This window comes from Rhinopithecus roxellana, chromosome 1 (assembly GCF_007565055.1).
Source record: "Rhinopithecus roxellana isolate Shanxi Qingling chromosome 1, ASM756505v1, whole genome shotgun sequence".
Classification (NCBI taxonomy): Eukaryota; Metazoa; Chordata; class Mammalia; order Primates; family Cercopithecidae; genus Rhinopithecus; species Rhinopithecus roxellana.
This window is the reverse complement of record NC_044549.1, coordinates 198,988,602-199,005,835: the sequence shown is the minus strand read 5'-3', so window position 1 is coordinate 199,005,835 and position 17,234 is coordinate 198,988,602. Positions and strand designations below refer to the sequence as shown.

At 41.5% G+C, this 17,234-nt stretch overlaps 1 protein-coding gene across 2 annotated transcripts in view; it reads right to left on the bottom strand.

The window, feature by feature from the left end:
* The window catches only part of LARS2 (leucyl-tRNA synthetase 2, mitochondrial), a 161,765-nt gene extending 158,644 nt beyond the window's left edge, over window positions 1–3,121 (bottom strand). Inside the window, exons 1-2 of one of the 2 annotated variants that reach the window (XM_030936067.1) lie at window positions 2,947–3,121; window positions 810–875 (exon numbers count right to left, since the gene is read on the bottom strand). The gene's annotated coding sequence lies outside the window, so the exon portion shown is untranslated. The remainder of the gene's footprint in view (window positions 1–809; window positions 876–2,946) is intronic. The other variant, XM_010374389.2, reaches the window with a different exon arrangement.
* Window positions 3,122–17,234: the final 14,113 nt, after the last annotated feature.

Sequence of the window (17,234 nt, the reverse complement as noted above, 5' to 3'; positions counted from 1 at the left end):
AGCTGGGCATGGTGATGTGCGCCTGTAATCCTAGCTACTTGGGTGGCTGAGGCAGAGGAATAACTTGAACCTGGGAGGCAAAGGTTGCAGTGAGCCGAGATCACACCACTGCACTCTAGAGCCTGGGTGACAAAGTGAGACTCCATCTCAAAAAAAAAAGAAAAAAGAAAAAAAGAAAACTAAATGCTCTATCAGTTGGGCTCGGCTATTTTCAAGTACACAGATCTGATTACAGGTATTTGATCTATATGAAATTGGTTAAATGTTAGCAATTCCATATGACCGACCTAATATACATACATTTTTACACTTAAGGCAACTGCATATATTTTTAGGGGTTAGGTTTCTATAATTAGAACTCCCTAATTATATAGAAGTCATAGATTTTATGGTTCTCCTGCCAAGTCAATACTTTCATACCTTTGCAAGCCAAAGAACGCCATTTAGCAGAGGACACATAGATGGGTGCTTGCCATTTCTCTCCTAGACAGCATCCCCTAAGAACACATAAGGAGTGTTCTGGGCTATCCTCTCAAATAGAAACCAAGGGGCACAACAAAATTATAAAATACAGTGACTTAAACTGCTCTGTCTACACAACAAGAATAAGCTTTCTAAAAATGTTTACATAATACCTGGCTCACTAATGACCTCTGCTTTGCTTAAATAAACCAGTGAACTAGAGAATCCTGAAACAGATCTGGGTATTTAAAAGCATTTAAAGTTCATTTTTTTTAAAAAGCAGGAGCAGATTAGATAGTAATAGATTATTCGACAGAGAGGAGAAAAACTTAAAATTAGAGTCCCACCTCAAATCATAAGCTGGAGTAAATCCCAGACAGATTAAATAATGTTTTTTATCTGTAGGTCTCGATCTGAAAAGCAGAAATAAGAAAAAATAAAATAAAATAAATAAGAATTTTTTTAAGTACCATAAAACAAAATAAAAATACAGATGAGTTTGTTTGTTTGTTTTTAGTCAAAGTCTTGCACTGTCGCAATGAGATCATGCAATGGTGTGATCTCGGCTCATGGCAACCTCCGCCTCCAGGGTTTAAGCAATTCTCCTGCCTCAGTCTCTCGAGTAGCTGGGATTACAGGTACACGCCACCATGCCCAGCTAAGTTTTTGTATTTTTAGTAGAGATGGCGTTTCACTATGTTGGCCAGGCTGGTCTTGAACTCCTGACCTCGTGATCACTCTGCCTCAGCCTCCCAAAGTGCTGGGATTACAGGTGTGAGCCATCGCGCCTGGACTACAGATGAGTATTTAATAAATCTTAAGAGGGTGCAGGATGTTCTGTCCTGAGTATAAAAACAATGAAATGTATAAAACAATGTATAAAAACAATGAAACAATGAAAAAATTCACAAAGGAAAATATTAATAAATCTGATGCTAAAAATGTAAAATATCTGTATATCAAAATCATTAAGAACAGAATTGGAAAGCAAACAATTAGCTATGAGAAAATGTTCACCAAAACTGCAAAAACAAAAGGTTATTCTACTCCTGAGTTCACGTGTGAGAAAAGAAACACTAAAAATCAAATTTTAAAAATGGGCAAAAGAAAATAACAAAGATGACATATAAATGGTTAATAAAGAGAACATACAAATGGTTAATCTGAAAAAGATAAACTTTACAACTAATCAAATAAATGCAAATTAAAACAATGAAATTTCAGTTACCAGATTGGCAAATGAAAAAGAAATATGCATTTTTAAAATAACTGCTGGTAGGAACATAAATTGATTCCACCTTTTTGGGGGAGTAATCTGATAACCTGTGTTAAGACTTTTTAAGAATAGTTCATATCTTTTGGGGTTAGGAGTCCCCAAGACCCCACTCAAATTCTAATCCCATAAGGGGACTCACAAGAATCAACATATAGTCACTATTCACGGCTGTGATTCATCACTGAACTTCCTAGGGTTCAGCCCTATTCCTTTCCCTTACTTCCCAGGCCTTGTTCTTGGCCACTCCAAGTACCCCTCCACCAAAGCCCTGATGGACTGCCTCTTATTGACAGTGAAGAGCAGCCATTTTATTAAACGGCTGTGAGGATATGACGATGTGAAAGGTGTGGCTCATGTCTTATTATGATCAACTTGGCCCTTTTCTTCCTTAGCTCTAGCTCCTCCAGTTCCGTCCCTAGATGCTTAGAATCTTGTCTCTTCTTCCACATCCTTCCAAAGAATCAATTCCCACTAATCCACCCCTCTTTAGAATCAACCCTGACCTCAATCTCAGTTGGAGCTTAAGGTTAAGGTTTTTGAGAATAGGAAGCGCCTGAGAATTGGACCAAAAATGAGATCATATATGGACAGAGAAGCCTAGAAGAGTAGGAGGCAGAAAAAGAAACAGAACACAGGGGAGAAGCACACAAGGGCATCTGTGCACAACACTCAAAAGAAAGTGCAAGAATGCACCTGGGAAAATTCATCTTAAAGAAACCAAGTTTTGTGAAAACAAATAAGTATCTTGGATTTTGCAGCTACTAATTACCTGTGACCTCAGGCAGATTTCTTGTCTGGAACCTCATCTTTCTGAGGACCTCGGAGCCCTAACATGTGAAAACGACCTGTGGGCCCCAAAGAGGCAAGGGATGACCTTCAACTGGGTCTAAACCCCTAGTCTGGGGAGCAAAGATCCAAGGATGAACTGGGATAGGGGAGCAGTGGAGAGGGGAGCTTGAGTACAAAACTACGTGTATATGTGCATTTTTCTGGGAAAGAGTCCAGAGCTATCAGTGGGGTAGGTGGCTCAAAGATCCTGAAGACCTGCATCTCAGATATTCTCAGTGTGGAAACCGCAACGTTCCAGGACCACCTAACTCAGCCCGCACCTTCCCTTCCTGCCCTCAGCAAGTCAGACTCTCCCGAGCCGGAGGAAGAAGAGACCGGGTTTCGTCTCTCATCTCGCTGCGCCCGGTCCAGGGGTTTACCTGCTCACAGGCTCTGGCCTGCGGCTCCTCTATTTCTCGTTTTCCACCTTTAGGCGAGCACTGCCCTGCCACGCATCATGGGCGCCGCCATGTTGTCAAAACAACAACTTTATAGATAGCGTCCGCCGTCGACACAGACAGAAGGGGGCGGGACCGGAGAAGGAGAGAGAGCAACCCAGTCCTCAACTCCCAGCAGCCCGCCGGGTCGGGCGGGGCATCTGCGCGTCGGCCCTGGGCTCCGCCCCCCCGGCCTCTGGCACGCCCTTCAACCGCTCTGGCGTCGGCAAAGCTGTAGACGTGTGGGGCTCAAATTATTATAATTACAGCAGACGGATGAAAGCCGTTGATTTAGTGGCCTCAGAGTAAACTAGGCGGCAGCTGGTGAAAAGAGCCCTGGGATGTAGCCCAGACCTCAGGGTTTGAATCCCAGCGTAGCAACAACTGCCTCCTGGGCTTGGGCAGGTCTTGACCTCTTGATTCCTAATTGACCGCTTGATTAGTGAGGCACCTTCTTCCACTATATTGCGTAATCCTCTATCCCTGGGGCGGGGGGTGGAATTACCTGGTCAAGAATAGGTTTGGGGTAAGGTACTTTTCTTACCTGGCAAGTGTGCTGGGAGTCAGGAAAGCATGATGCCTTCCCTTTCCTAGAGGAGTTTGTATATCTCATGCCCGCACTGTAACACACCCGGCAAATGTTTCATGCTTGTAATAAATCAACAAATCAATGAATTGCAAAGAACCAGTGGTGTTAGAGCATAATTTTCAAAAAGGTAAAACCGGTTTAAAGGAGAACTTGAAGAACTCATATATGTGGGCAGTCAAGAATACTGAAATGAGTTTGCTAATTGTGCAAAATTGGTTAATATCCTATAGGACGGGAAAAAGTAATGTTTGGGAGCCATTTCTTTCTTACAGGCTTGAAATCGTATCTCTACCAAAGAAAATTCATCACATGATTACAGTAGTCCCTCCTATTCTCATGAGACATGTTTCAAGACCTTCAGGGGATGCCTGAAACTGGGTCAGTACTGAACTCTATGTATACTGTTTTTCTTCACTATGCATACATACCTATGATAAGGTTTAAATTGTAAATTAGGCAACAGTAAAATATTAACAAAAATATCCAATAATAAAATAGAACAATTGTAACAATATGCGGTAATAAAAGTTATATGACTGTGGTCTCTCTCAAAATAGCTTATTGTACTGTCCTCACCCTTCTTATTGTGATCTGTCAGTCTGATAACCGAGATGGCTACTAAGTTGGGTAGCTATATAGCGTGTATATGCTGGACAAAGGGATGATTCACAATGGTTCACATCCCAGGCAGGATGTAGCAAGATTTCATCACACTACTCAGAATGGTATGCAACTTAAAACTTATGAATTATTTATTGCTGAACATTTTAATTTAATATTTTCGGCCCTTGGTTGACCGCAGGTAACCAAAACCTCAGAAAGTGAAACTGAACATAAGGGGGACTACTGTATCCATATTCTACATTTTTATTTATTTATTTGGGACAGGGTCTCACTCTGTTGCCCAGGCTGGAATGCAGTGGCACGATCTCAGCTCACTGCAACCTCCGCCTCCCGGGTTCAAGCAATTCTCCTGCCTCAGCCTCCTAAATAGCTGGGACTACAAGCGCACACCACCATGCCTGGCTAATTTTTGCATTTTTAGTAGAGAAGGAGTTTCGCCATGTTGGCCAGGCTGCTCTTGAACTCCTGACCTCAAGTGATCCACCCTGGCCTTCCAAAGTGCTGGGATTACAGGTGTGAGCCACTGTGCCCGGCCTCATATTCCATAATTTAGCTTCTATTCTTACAGAGATGAACAATAGCTAGTTAACAGAAAGGCAAGCAAAGGTGTGCGCTCCTATAGCATCAGATAATCCCCCAATACTCCACTCAAGGGACATACAATATTCTCTTATGCCCATTTCCATATCTCTAACAAGGTTTCCTAATAGTTTAACATCCAAATACCTTGTTATTGCCTCACCTGGAAATTTGCTGGAAATGAGAAACTCAGTCTCTGCCCCAGACCTTCTGAATCAGACTCTGAATTTTAACAAGACCCCTAATTGATCCTAGACACATTCAGTTTGAAGACTCACTGTCCTAGAATGTGAGAGCTAGAAAAGATCTAGCTCCTTTCTAGTCCAATCTCCTCATTTTACAGATAAATAAACTGAGGCCCAAAAGAGCTGTCTTGCTCAGGTCATAAGATTTTTTATTCAAAACTGGATCTCCATCCTGGCAGAATAGTGCCCTTCTCAAGTTGCAGAACGGAAGATCATAAAGAGGTTAGAACTTCTAGTCCAATCCTCTTACTTCAAAGACAAGGACACTGAGGTCCAGAGGCTGGACATAGCTTACCTAAGGTCACATATGTAGTTGATGACAGAGCCAGGGTTTCAACCCAGGTCCCACTCTGAACACCAGATGCTTAATGTAAACTGATACCATGGAAACATTGGCTGGCATATTAACCTGCCACACTTGATGCAGTTTAGCCTTCAGGTATGTCACGTGCATCCATATATAACTAGAGTGCCCCTTTCTCTAACTTACCCAAAATACAGCTTCTAACCTTATTTTGGTTGAAAATCTGTCTTTCCTATTTTGAATTACAGTTAACATTGACATTTCTAGAAGATTATTTCAACTAGAATTTTTCTAAAAGTCACTTACTTTACTGGAAAGTTGCTATTTTTAGTTCAAAGAAGACAGTAGCATGAAAGTAAATCCTTTTCACTCTTAAAGAGCTTGCTTGAATACATTATTAAATGAAACAGACAAGTTGCTGGGCTGTATAGAATGTTACCTCTTTTTTTTTTTTTTTTTTTTGAGACGGAGTCTTGCTCTGTCCCCCAGGCTGGAGTGCAGTGGCGCTATCTTGGCTCACTGCAAGCTCCGCCTCCCGGGTTCACACCATTCTCCTGCCTCAGCCTCCTGAGTAGCCGGGACTACAGGTGCCTGCCACCGCGCCCGGCTAATTTTTTGTATTTTTAGTAGAGACGGGGTTTCACCGTGGTCTCGATCTCCTGACCTTGTGATCCGCCCGCCTCGGCCTCCCAAAGTGCTGGGATTACAGGCATGAGCCACCGCGCCCGGCTTCGTTTTTTTGTTTTTTGTTTTTTGGTTTTTGGTTTTTTTTTTTGAGACGGAGTCTCACTGTCACCCAGGCTGGAGTGCTGTGGCCGGATCTCAGCTCACTGCAAGCTCCGCCTCCCGGGTTCACGCCATTCTCCTGCCTCAGCCTCCCGGGTAGCTGGGACTACAGGCGCCCGCCACCTCGCCCGGCTAGTTTTTGTATTTTTTAGTAGAGACAGGGTTTCACCGTGTTAGCCAGGATGGTCTCGATCTCCTGACCTCGTGATCCGCCCGTCTCGGCCTCCCAAAGTGCTGGGATTACAGGCTTGAGCCACTACGCCCGGCCCGATTTTTTTGTTTTTTAAAAAAGGAAAGGAAGTAAAAGAAAGGCATTTGTTAGTATATGCATAGAAAGAAATATAAAAAGCTATATCCCAAACTATTTCCTGTGATGATCTCTAGGGACAGTAGGATTTTATGGACCTTTCTATTAACAATGTTTCTGTATTCTTTTTACTTTTTCTATTAGCTGTATGGGGTTGAATAATGCCCCCCAAAGATATCCAGGTTCTACTCCCCGGAACCTGCGAATGTCACCTTATATAGCAAAAGAGACTTTGCACATGTGATTACATTAAGGATCTTGAGATAGGGAGATTAGCCTGGATTAGCCAGGTGGCCCTAAATGCAATCACAAGGGTCCTTCTAAGAGGGAGGCAGAGAGAAATTTGAGAAAGAAGAGGCAAGATGACCACTAAAACAAGATACTACAATGCTGTTTTAGAAGATGAAGGAAAGGACCATGAGCCAAAGAATATAAAGAGTGCAGCTCATGCAGTTGAAGATGAAAAAGGCAGGAATACAAATTTTTCTCATGTGATCCAGCAACTCTAGTTCTGGGTAGATATCCAAAAGGTTTGAAAGTAGGGCCTCAAAGAGATATTTGTACACCCATGTTTATAGCAGCATTGTTCACTACAGCAAAAAGGTATAAGTAACAAAAGCGTCCATCCACAGCTAAATGTATAAAAGAAAATGGTATATACATTCAATGGAATGTTATTCAGCCTTTAAGGAAGGAAATTGTGACACACACTGTACATAGATGAATCAAATGCTCAGTGAAATAAGGTGATCATTGAAGGACAAATATTGTATGATTCCTCTTATATAAGGTACTTAGAGCAGTCAAATTCTAAGATGGAAAGCAGAATGGCAGCTGCCAGAGGATAGGGTAATGGGGAGGGAATGGGAAGTTATTATTTAAGGGGTACAGAGTTCCAGTTTGGGAAGATAAAAAGAATTCTGGGGTGGAAGGTGGGGATGTTGGCACAACAATGTGAATGTACTTAATGCCACTGAACTGTACATTTAAAAATTGTTAAAATGGTAAATGTCATTATATATATATTTTACCATAATTTAAAAAAACAAAAGAAAATAGGCTGGGTGTGGTGGCTCATTCCTGTAATCCCAGCACTTTGGGAGGCCAAGGCGGGTGGATCACTTGAGGTCAGGAGTTTGACACCAGCCTGGCCAACATGGTGAAACCCTATCTCTACTAAAATACAAAAGTATCCAGGCGTAGTGGTTCATACCTGTAATCTCAGCTACTTGGGAGGCTGAGGCAGGAGAATTGCTTGAACCAGAGAGGCAGAGCTTGCAGTGAGCTGGGATCGCATCATTGCACTCCAGCGTGGGCAACAAGAGCAAAACTCCATTTCAAAAAAAAAAAAAAAAGAAAACAGATTATCTCCTAGAGCCTCCACATGGAGTGAGTCCCTGCCAACACCTTGATTTCTGCCCAGTGAAACTGATTTGGGATTCACTTACATCCAGACTTGTAAGAGAATAAATGCGTTTGTTTTTTTTTTTTAAGCCACCAAGTTTGTGGTAATTTGTTATAGCAGCCATAAGAAACTAATACAGATTCTGTATTAGTTGGGGATTAGTTTTCTGGGATGAGTTTGTATTGGTTTTGGAATTTTGTATCCCAAAAAGAGTGTAAAAGTTTCTTCGTTAAATAAAGGAACTGATACCCATCGCCATTTGCTTAATTTTATGCCTTTCAGAGTGTTGTTTGTTATTAACACTCTAACTTATGGATCTTCAGAAATATTTTTACTTGCCACTGTCCCATTAAAGGAGCTTGGCTCTCCAGAGTCACACCCATAACAGTATTTGTCCCCTATGGCCAGGACTCAACTTGAAGGGCAAGTCAGGGTCAAACAATACTAGAAACCATAAACAGTCCCCAAAGAGGAGAGCCTTCTTCACATTTGATAAAAGTTGTAATAGCTGTGATAGTGGGCATCCTTGTCTTATTCCATAAGTTCCTCACTTAAATGGGGTTGCCTCTAATGTTCTACCTTTAAATATGACGCTTGCTTTAAGTTCTTCTTAAATACTCTTTGTAGTGTCCCACCTCTAAGATAGCCTCCAATGAGCTTCACCTGCTGGTATTCTTGCCCTTGTGTAGTTTCTTCCCACACTGTACCACAGTTAGTATGACCAATAAAATACAGCGTAAGTAATAGTATGTCACTTTCTAGATTAGGTTATAAGAGATATTGCATCTTCTATCTAGGTCATTCTCACGGTGTGTGTCTTGCATCACTTACCCTGGGGGTAAGCCACATCATTAGCCTATAGAAAGGGCTATATGCTGAGGAAATGAAGCCCTCTGCCAACAGCCAGGTCCGTGCATAATGGACCCTCCTATCCCGTGTAGTCTTCAAAGACAGCAGCCCCAGATAACAGCTTGACTGAGTACCTCTTGGAGACCCTGAGGCAGAACCACCCAGCTAAGCCATTCCCAGAAGCTGTGTGAGATTATGTTTGTAGTTTTAAGCTGCTGTTTAGAGGATAATTTGTTTCTCAGAAACAGATAAAAAAAAATAGTCTTTATCACACTGAGGGAGTTTCCTTCTATTACCTAGTCTAGGATCCAGCCTATGGACATTTTGCACTAAATTATTATGTCTCCTTTGTCTCCTGCAAGCTGGGACAGCCTCTCTTTCTTTTTTGCCTTTCATGACCTTGACACTTCTGAAGAGATGTACTAATCAGGTATTTTGTAGAATATTCCTCTTGCTTTATTCAGGTTTTGTATTTTTTCAGCAAAACTGTGGAAGTGAAGGCAGTGCCCTTCTTGGGTGCCTTTAAAAGTAATAGAAAATGCATTAATCTGGGTGCAGTGGCTGATGCCTGTAATACCAACACTTTGGGAGGCCAAGGTGGAAGGATTGGTTGAGCCCAGGAGTTTGAGACCAGCCTGGTCAACATAGCAAGACCTTTTCTCTACAAAAACTTTTTTAAAAAATCAGCCAGGCAGGGTGTTGCATGCCTGTGGTCCCAGCTACTTGGGAGGCTGGGGTGGGAGGATAGCTTAGGCCCAGGAGTTTGAGGCTGCAGTGAGCCATGACTGCCCTGCTGCACTCCAGCCTGGGCTACAGAGTGAGGCCCAGGCTCAAAAAAAAAAAAAGAGAGAAGGAAGGAAAGAAAGAAAGAAGGAAAGAAAAGAAAGGAAGGATCGAAGGAACGAAGGAAGGAAGGAGGAAAGGAAGGAAAGAAAGAAAAGAAAAATGAAAAAGAAAATGCATGAATACATTTGTAAGAAGGTGGAGATAATCAAATAAAAGGAGAAATTGACGACGCAGGAAAGGGAAGAAGTAACTGGAGGAGAGAAGTCTGTGAAAAGGTAAGAATCTCTGAAAAAATGCTAAGCTCGTTGAGGTGGACTTTAGTATTTTATTCTTTGTATTAAGGCACTGAAGTTTTTACAACAGACAGGTACTACTTTTGTGATTAAAAACAGTAAGTATATTCATCATGGTGGGTGGGAGGCAGGACTAGATTGCAGCTCCAACTGGGATGGACAGAGCAGCATGTAGAGGCTTGCATAGTGAATTTTAGCTCCAGAACGACTGCAAGAACAAACCTGGAATCCTGAGAGGACCCACAGACCCTCTGAAGTAAGCAGACTGCTCCTTCGGGACATGGGAGACACCCCAAATACTGTGAGTACCCAAACTGCTGAAGTGGGAAATGGAGATCCTCTGCTCCCGACCACACACCCCCACTGGAGAAATCGAAGGTCTAGTTTGTGGGAAAAATTTCCGACCTTACTTGGAGCTGAGTCAATTTAGAGAGCCAAGCAAAATAAAGAGGTAGAAGAAGCAGCAGGAAAGGCCCTAGGAGCTCACTGGGTCCCCAAGCAGGCCACTCCTGCCTGGCACCACAGGGATCCTTCAGGAGAGCGGCCAGAGGCACCGGGGAAAATGCCATAGGGAGAAGGAAATCTCCAGCTTAACTTTGTAACAATTTGAACCAGGAGAGAAGCCTCCTGGCCAGAACTCAGGGGAGGGTGTGAATCTGGTGTGCAGACTCCACAGGTGGGGGAAAAACCAAAGCCCTTTTCTCTCACAGCTTTGGTTTTTGGAGGTGGATAGCCTGGGGCAAGTTCTCAAGCCCTTCTCACCCACTGCCTGGAAACAGACTCAGGGCTGTTAGCAGGGGCACAGTGAGAGTGACACAGACCCTTCAGATTGCATGGGAGCTAGGTGAGACCTGTGACTGCCGGCTTTGCCCTACTTCCCTGACAGTCTGCATGACTCAGCAGAGGCAGCCATAATCCTCCTAGGTACACAACTCCACTGACCTGGGAACCTCACTCCCATCCGCCACAGCAGCTGCAGCAAGACCTGCCCAAGGAGACTCTGAGTTCAGACACTCTTAGCCCTGCCTCTAGCTGATGGGCCTTCCCTATCCACCCTGGTAGCTGAAGACAAAAGGCATATAATCTTGGGAGTTCCAGGGCCAGCTCCTTTCCATACTACCATAGCTGATGCTCTCTGGAAAGTGCCACCTCCTGGCAGGAAGTCAACCAGCACAAAAATAGAACATTAAACGGCCAAAGCTAAGAACCTTCACAGAGTCATTTCACCCCACTGCCACCTCCACCAGAACAGGTGCTGGTATCCATGACTGAGAGACCCATAGATGGTTCACATCACAGGACTCTGTGCAGACAACCCCCAATGTCAGTCTGGAGCCAGGTAGACTTGCTGGGTGGCTAGGCCCAGAAGAGAGATAACAATCACTGCATCTTGGCTCACAGGAAGCCACATCCATAGGAGTAGGGGGAGAGTATTACATCAAGGGAACACATTGTAGGACAAAACAACCTAAATGACAGCCTTCAACCCTAGACCTTCCCTCTGACGGAGCCTACCCAAATGAGAAGGAGCAAGAAAACCAGATCTGGTAATATGACAAAACAAGGCTCTTTAACAACTCCCTCCCCCAACAAAAAAAAAAAAAAAAAATCACACTAGCTCACCAGCAATGGATCCAAACCAAGGAGAAATCCCTGATTTACCTGAAAAAGAATCTAGGAGGTTAGTTATTAAGCTAATCAGGGAGGAACCAGAGAAAGGCAAAGCCCAATGGAAGGAAATCCAAAAAACAATGCAAGGAGGAAATAGATATCATAAATAAAAAACAATTAAAACTTCAGGAAACATTGGACACACTTGTAGAAATGCAAAATGCTCTGGAAAGTCTCAGCAATAGAATTTAACAAGTAGAAGAGAGAAATTCAGAGCTCTAAGACAAGGTCTTTGAATTAACCCAATCCAACACAGACAAAAAAGAATAAGAAAATATGAACAAAGTCTCCAAGAAGACTGGGATTGTGTTAAACAACCAAACCTAAGAATAATCAGTGTTCCTGAGTAAGAAGAGAAATCTAAAAACCTGGAAAACACATTTGTGGAAATAATCAAGGAAAATTTCCCTGGCCTTGCTAGAGACCTAGACATCCAAATATAAGAAGCACAAAGAACACTTGGGAAATTCATTGCAAAAAGATCGTTGTCTAGGCACATTGTCATCAGGCTATCTAAAGTTAAGACGAAGGAAAGAATTTTAAGAGCTGTGAGGTAAAAGCACCAGGTAACCTATAAAGGAAAACCTATCAGATTTACAGAAGATTTCTTAGCAGACACTCTACAAGCTAGAAAGGATAGGGCCCTATCTTCAGTCTCCTCAAACAAAACAATTATCAGCCAAGAATTTCGTGTCCAGCGAAACTAAGCATCATATGTAAAGGAAAGATAAAACCTTTTTCAGACAAAGAAATGCTGAGAGAATTCATCACTACCAAGTTGCTACTACAGGAACTGCTAAAAAGAGCTTTAAATCTTGAAACAAATCCTGGAAACACATCAAAACACAACCTCTTTAAAGCATAAATCACACAAGACCTATAAAACAAAAATAGAATTTAAAAAGCAAAAACAAAAGACAAAAAAACCAAGGTACATAGGCCACAGATAGCACAATGACTGGAATGGTAACTCACATTTCAATACTAACATTGAATGTAAATGGCCTAAATTCTCCACTAAAAAGATACAGACCTGGCCAGGTGTGGTGGCTCATGTCTGTAATCCCAGCACTTTGGGAGCCCAAGGTGGGAGGGTCACTTGAAGCCAGGAGTTTGAGACCAGCCTGGCCAACATGTTGAAACCCCATCCCTACTAAAAATACAAAAATTAGCCAGGCGTGGTGGCATGCACCTGTAATCCCAGCTACTTGGGAGGCTGAGGCAGGATAATTGCTTGAATCTGGAAGGCAGAGGCTGCAGTGACTCCTCAAGACTGTGCCACTGCACTCCAACCTGGGTGACAGAGTGAGACTCTGTCTCAAAAAAAAAAAAAAAAGAAAGAAAGAAAGAAAGAAAAAAGAAAAGATACGGAACTGCAGGATGGATAAGAACTCACCAATAAACTATCTACTGCCTTCAGGAGACTCATCTAACACATAAGGACTCACATAAACTTAAAATAAAGGGATGGAAAAAGGCATTTTATGCAAATGGACACCAAAAGTGTGCAGGGGTAGCTATTCTTATATCAGACAAAACAAACTTTAAAGCAACAGCAGTTAAAAGAAACAAAGAGGGACATTATATAATGGTAAAAGGCCATGTCCAACAGGAAAATATCACAATCTTAAACATATATGCACCTAACACTAGAGCTCCCAAATTTATAAAACAATTACTAATAGACCTAAGAAATGAGATAGACAACAACACAATAATAGTAGGGGACTTTAATACTCCACTAACAGCACTAAACAGGTCATCAAGACAGAAAGTCAACAAAGAAACAGTGGATTTAAAGTATACCTTGGAACAAATAGACTTAACATATATATACAGAACCATTTCATCCAACAACTTCAGAATATACATTCTATTCAACAGTGCATGGAACTTTCTCCAAGATAAACTATATGATAGGCCATAAAACGAGCTTCAATAAACTTACAAAAATTGAAATTATATGGAGCACTCTCAGACCACGGTGGAACGTAACTGGAAATCAACTCCAAAAGGAAACTTTAAAACCAGGCAAATACATGGAAAAGAAATAACCTGCTCCTGAATGAGCATTGGGTCAAAAATGAAATCAAGATGGAAATTTAAAAATTGTTCAAACTGAACAACAATAATGACACAACCTATCAAAACCTCTGGGATACAGCAAAGGCGTGCCAAGAGGAAAGTTAATAGCCCTAAACACCTACATCAAAAAGATTGAAAGACCACAAACTGACATTCTAAGGACACACCCCAAGGAACTAGAGAAACAAGAACAAACCAAACTCAAACCAAGCAGGAGAAAGGAAATAACCAAGACCAGGGCAGAACTCAATGAAATTGAAACAAACAAACAAACAAAAAACCCCAAAAGATAAATGAAATTAAAAGCTGGTTCTTTGAAAAGATAAATAAAGTTGATAGACCACAAGCAAGATTAAGATTAACAAAGAAAAGAAGAGAGAATATCCAAAAAACCTCATTAAGAAATGAAACGGGAGACATTACAACGGACACTACTGAAATACAAAAGATCATTTAAGGCTACTATGAACACCTTTACACACATAAACTAGAAAACCTAGAAGAGATGGATAAATTCCTGAAAACATACAGTCCTCCTAGTTTAAATCAGGAAGAATTAGATAGCCTGAGCAGACCAGTAACAAGCAGCGAGATTGAAATGGTAATTTACAATTTTTACAAAAAAAAAAGTCCAGGACCAGATGGATTCACGCAGAATTCTACCAGACATTTAAAGAAGAATTGGTGCCGATCCTTTTGACACTATTCCACAAGATAGAGAAAAAGGGAACCCTCCCTAATTCATTCTATGAAGCCAGCATCACCCTAATACCAAAACCAGGAAAGGACATAACCGAAAAAGAAAACTAGAGTTCGATATCGCTGATGAACATAGACACAAAAATCCTTTCCAAAATACTAGCAAACCAAATCCAACAACATATGAAAAAGATAATCCACCATGATTAAGTGGATTTCACACCAGGGATGCAGAAATGGTTTCACATATGCAAGTCAATAAATGTGATACACCACATAAACAGAATTAAAAACAAAAATCACATGATCATCTCAATAGATGCAGAAAAAGCATTCAGTAAAATCCAGCATCCCTTTATGATTAAAATTCTCAGCAAAATCAGTATATGGGGACATGCCTAATACATATAATGTAATAAAAGCCATCTATGACAAACCCACAGCCAATGTAATACTGAATGGGGAAAAGTTGAAAGCATTCCCTCTGAGAACTGGAATAAGACAAGGATGCCCACTCTTACCACTCCTCTTCAACATAATACTGGAAGTCCTAGCCAGAGCAATCAGACAAGAGAAAGAAATAAAGGGCATTCAAATTGGTAAAGAGGAAGTCAAATCATCACCGTTTGCTGACCACATGATCATTTACCTCGAAAATCCGAAAGACGGCCAGGCACAGTGGTTCACGCCTGTAATCCCAGCACTTTGGGAGTCTGAGGCAGATGGATCACAAGGTCAGAAGTTCGAGACCAGCCTGGCCAATATGGTGAAATCCTTTCTCTACTAAAAATACAAAAATTAGCCGGGCATGGTGGTGGGCACCTGTAGCCTCAGCTACTCAGGAGGCTGAGGCAGGAGAGAACTGCTTGAACCAGGGAGGCAGAGGTTGCAGTGAGCCAAGATTGCATCACTGCACTCCAGCCTGGGCAACAGAGCGAGACTCTGTCTCAAAAAAAAAAAAAGAAAAAAAAAAGATGAAAGGAAAAAAAAGAAAAGAAAACCCTCAGGACTCCTCCAGAAAGCTCCTAGAACTGATCAAAGAACTTAGCAAAGTTTCCAGATACAAGGTTAATGTACACAAATCAAAACTCTTCTATACATCAACAGCAACCAAGTGGAGAATCAAATCAAGTCCTCAACCCCTTTTACAATAACTGCAAAAAATAAATAAAATAAAATAAAATAAAATACTTACGGAATGTACCTAACCAAGGAGGCGAAAGACCTCTGTAAAGAAAACTACAAAACACTGCTGAAAGAAATCATAGATGACACAAACAAATGGAAATACATCACATGCTCATGGATGGGTAGAATCAATATTGTGAAAATGACCATACTGCCAAAAGCAGTCTATAAATTCAACAAAATCCTCATCAAAATACCACCATCATTCTTCACAGAATTAGAAAAAACAATTCTAAAATTCATGTAGAATCAAAAAAGAGCCTGCATAGCCAAAGCAAGACTAAGCAAAAAGAACAAATCTGGAGGCATCACACTACCTGATTTCAAACTATACTATAAGGCCATGGTCACCAAAACAGCATGGTACTGGTATAAAAATAGGCACATAGACCAATGGAACAGAATATGGAACCCAGAAATAAACCCAAATACTTACAGCCAATTGATCTTTGACAAAGCAAACAAAAACATAAAGTGGGGAAAGGACACCCTTTTCAACAAATGGCACTGGAATAATTGGCTAACCACATGTAGGAGAATGAAACTGGATCTTCATCTCTCACCTTATACAAAAATCAGCTCAAGATGAATTGAGGTCTTAAACCTAAGATCTGAAACTAAATTTTCTAAAAGATAACATTGGAGAAACCCTTCTAGACACTGGCTTAGGCAAGGATTTTATGACCGAGAACCCAAAAGCAAATGCAATGAAAACAAAGACAAATATTTGGGACTTAATTAAACTAAAGCCCTTTTGCATGGCAAAAGGAACAATCAGCAGAGTAAACAGACAACCCACAGAGTGGGAGAAAATCTTCACAATCTATACATTTGACAAAGGACTAATATCCAGACTCTACAATTAACTGAAACAAATCTGTAAGAATAAAACGAACGATCCCATCAAAAAGTAGGTAAGAACATGAATAGACAATACTCAAGAACTTATACAAATGACCACAAACATATGAAAAATGCTCAACATCACTAATGATCAGGAAAATGCAAATCAAAACCACAATGTGATACCACCTTACTCCTGCAAGAATGGCCATAATCAAAAAATCAGAAACCAGTAGATGTTGGCGTGGATGCAGTGAGCAGGGAACACTTCCACACTGCTGATGGGAATGTAAACTAGCATAGCCACTATGGAAAACAGTGTGGAGATTCCTTAAAGAACTAAGAGTAGAACTACCATTTGATCCTGCAATACCTCTACTGCGTATCTACCCAGAGGAAAAGAAGTCATTAGACGAAAAAGATACTTGCACACACATGGTTATAGCAGCACAATTCACAATTGCAAAATTGTGGAACCAACCCAGATGCCCCTCAATCAACGAGTGAATAAAGAAACTGTGACATAGGCCGGGCGCGGTGGCTCAAGCCTGTAATCCCAGCACTTTGGGAGGCCGAGACGGGCGGATCACGAGGTCAGGAGATCGAGACCATCCTGGCTAACACGGTGAAACCCCGTCTCTACTAAAAATACAAAAAACTAGCTGGGCGAAGTAGCGGGCACCTGTAGTCCCAGCTACTCCGGAGGCTGAGGCAGGAGAATGGCGTAAACCCGGGTGGCGGAGCTTGCAGTGAGCTGAGATCCGGCCACTGCACTCCAGCCCCAGCGACAGAGCAAGACTCTGTCTCAAAAAAAAAAAAAAAAAAAAAAAAAAAAGAAACTGTGATATATACATGTGATGGAATACTGCTCAGCCATAAAAAGGAATGAGTTAACGGCATTTGCAGCAACCTGGATGAGACTAGAGACTATTATTCTAAGTGAAGTAACTCAGGAATGGAAAAACAAAAATTGTATGT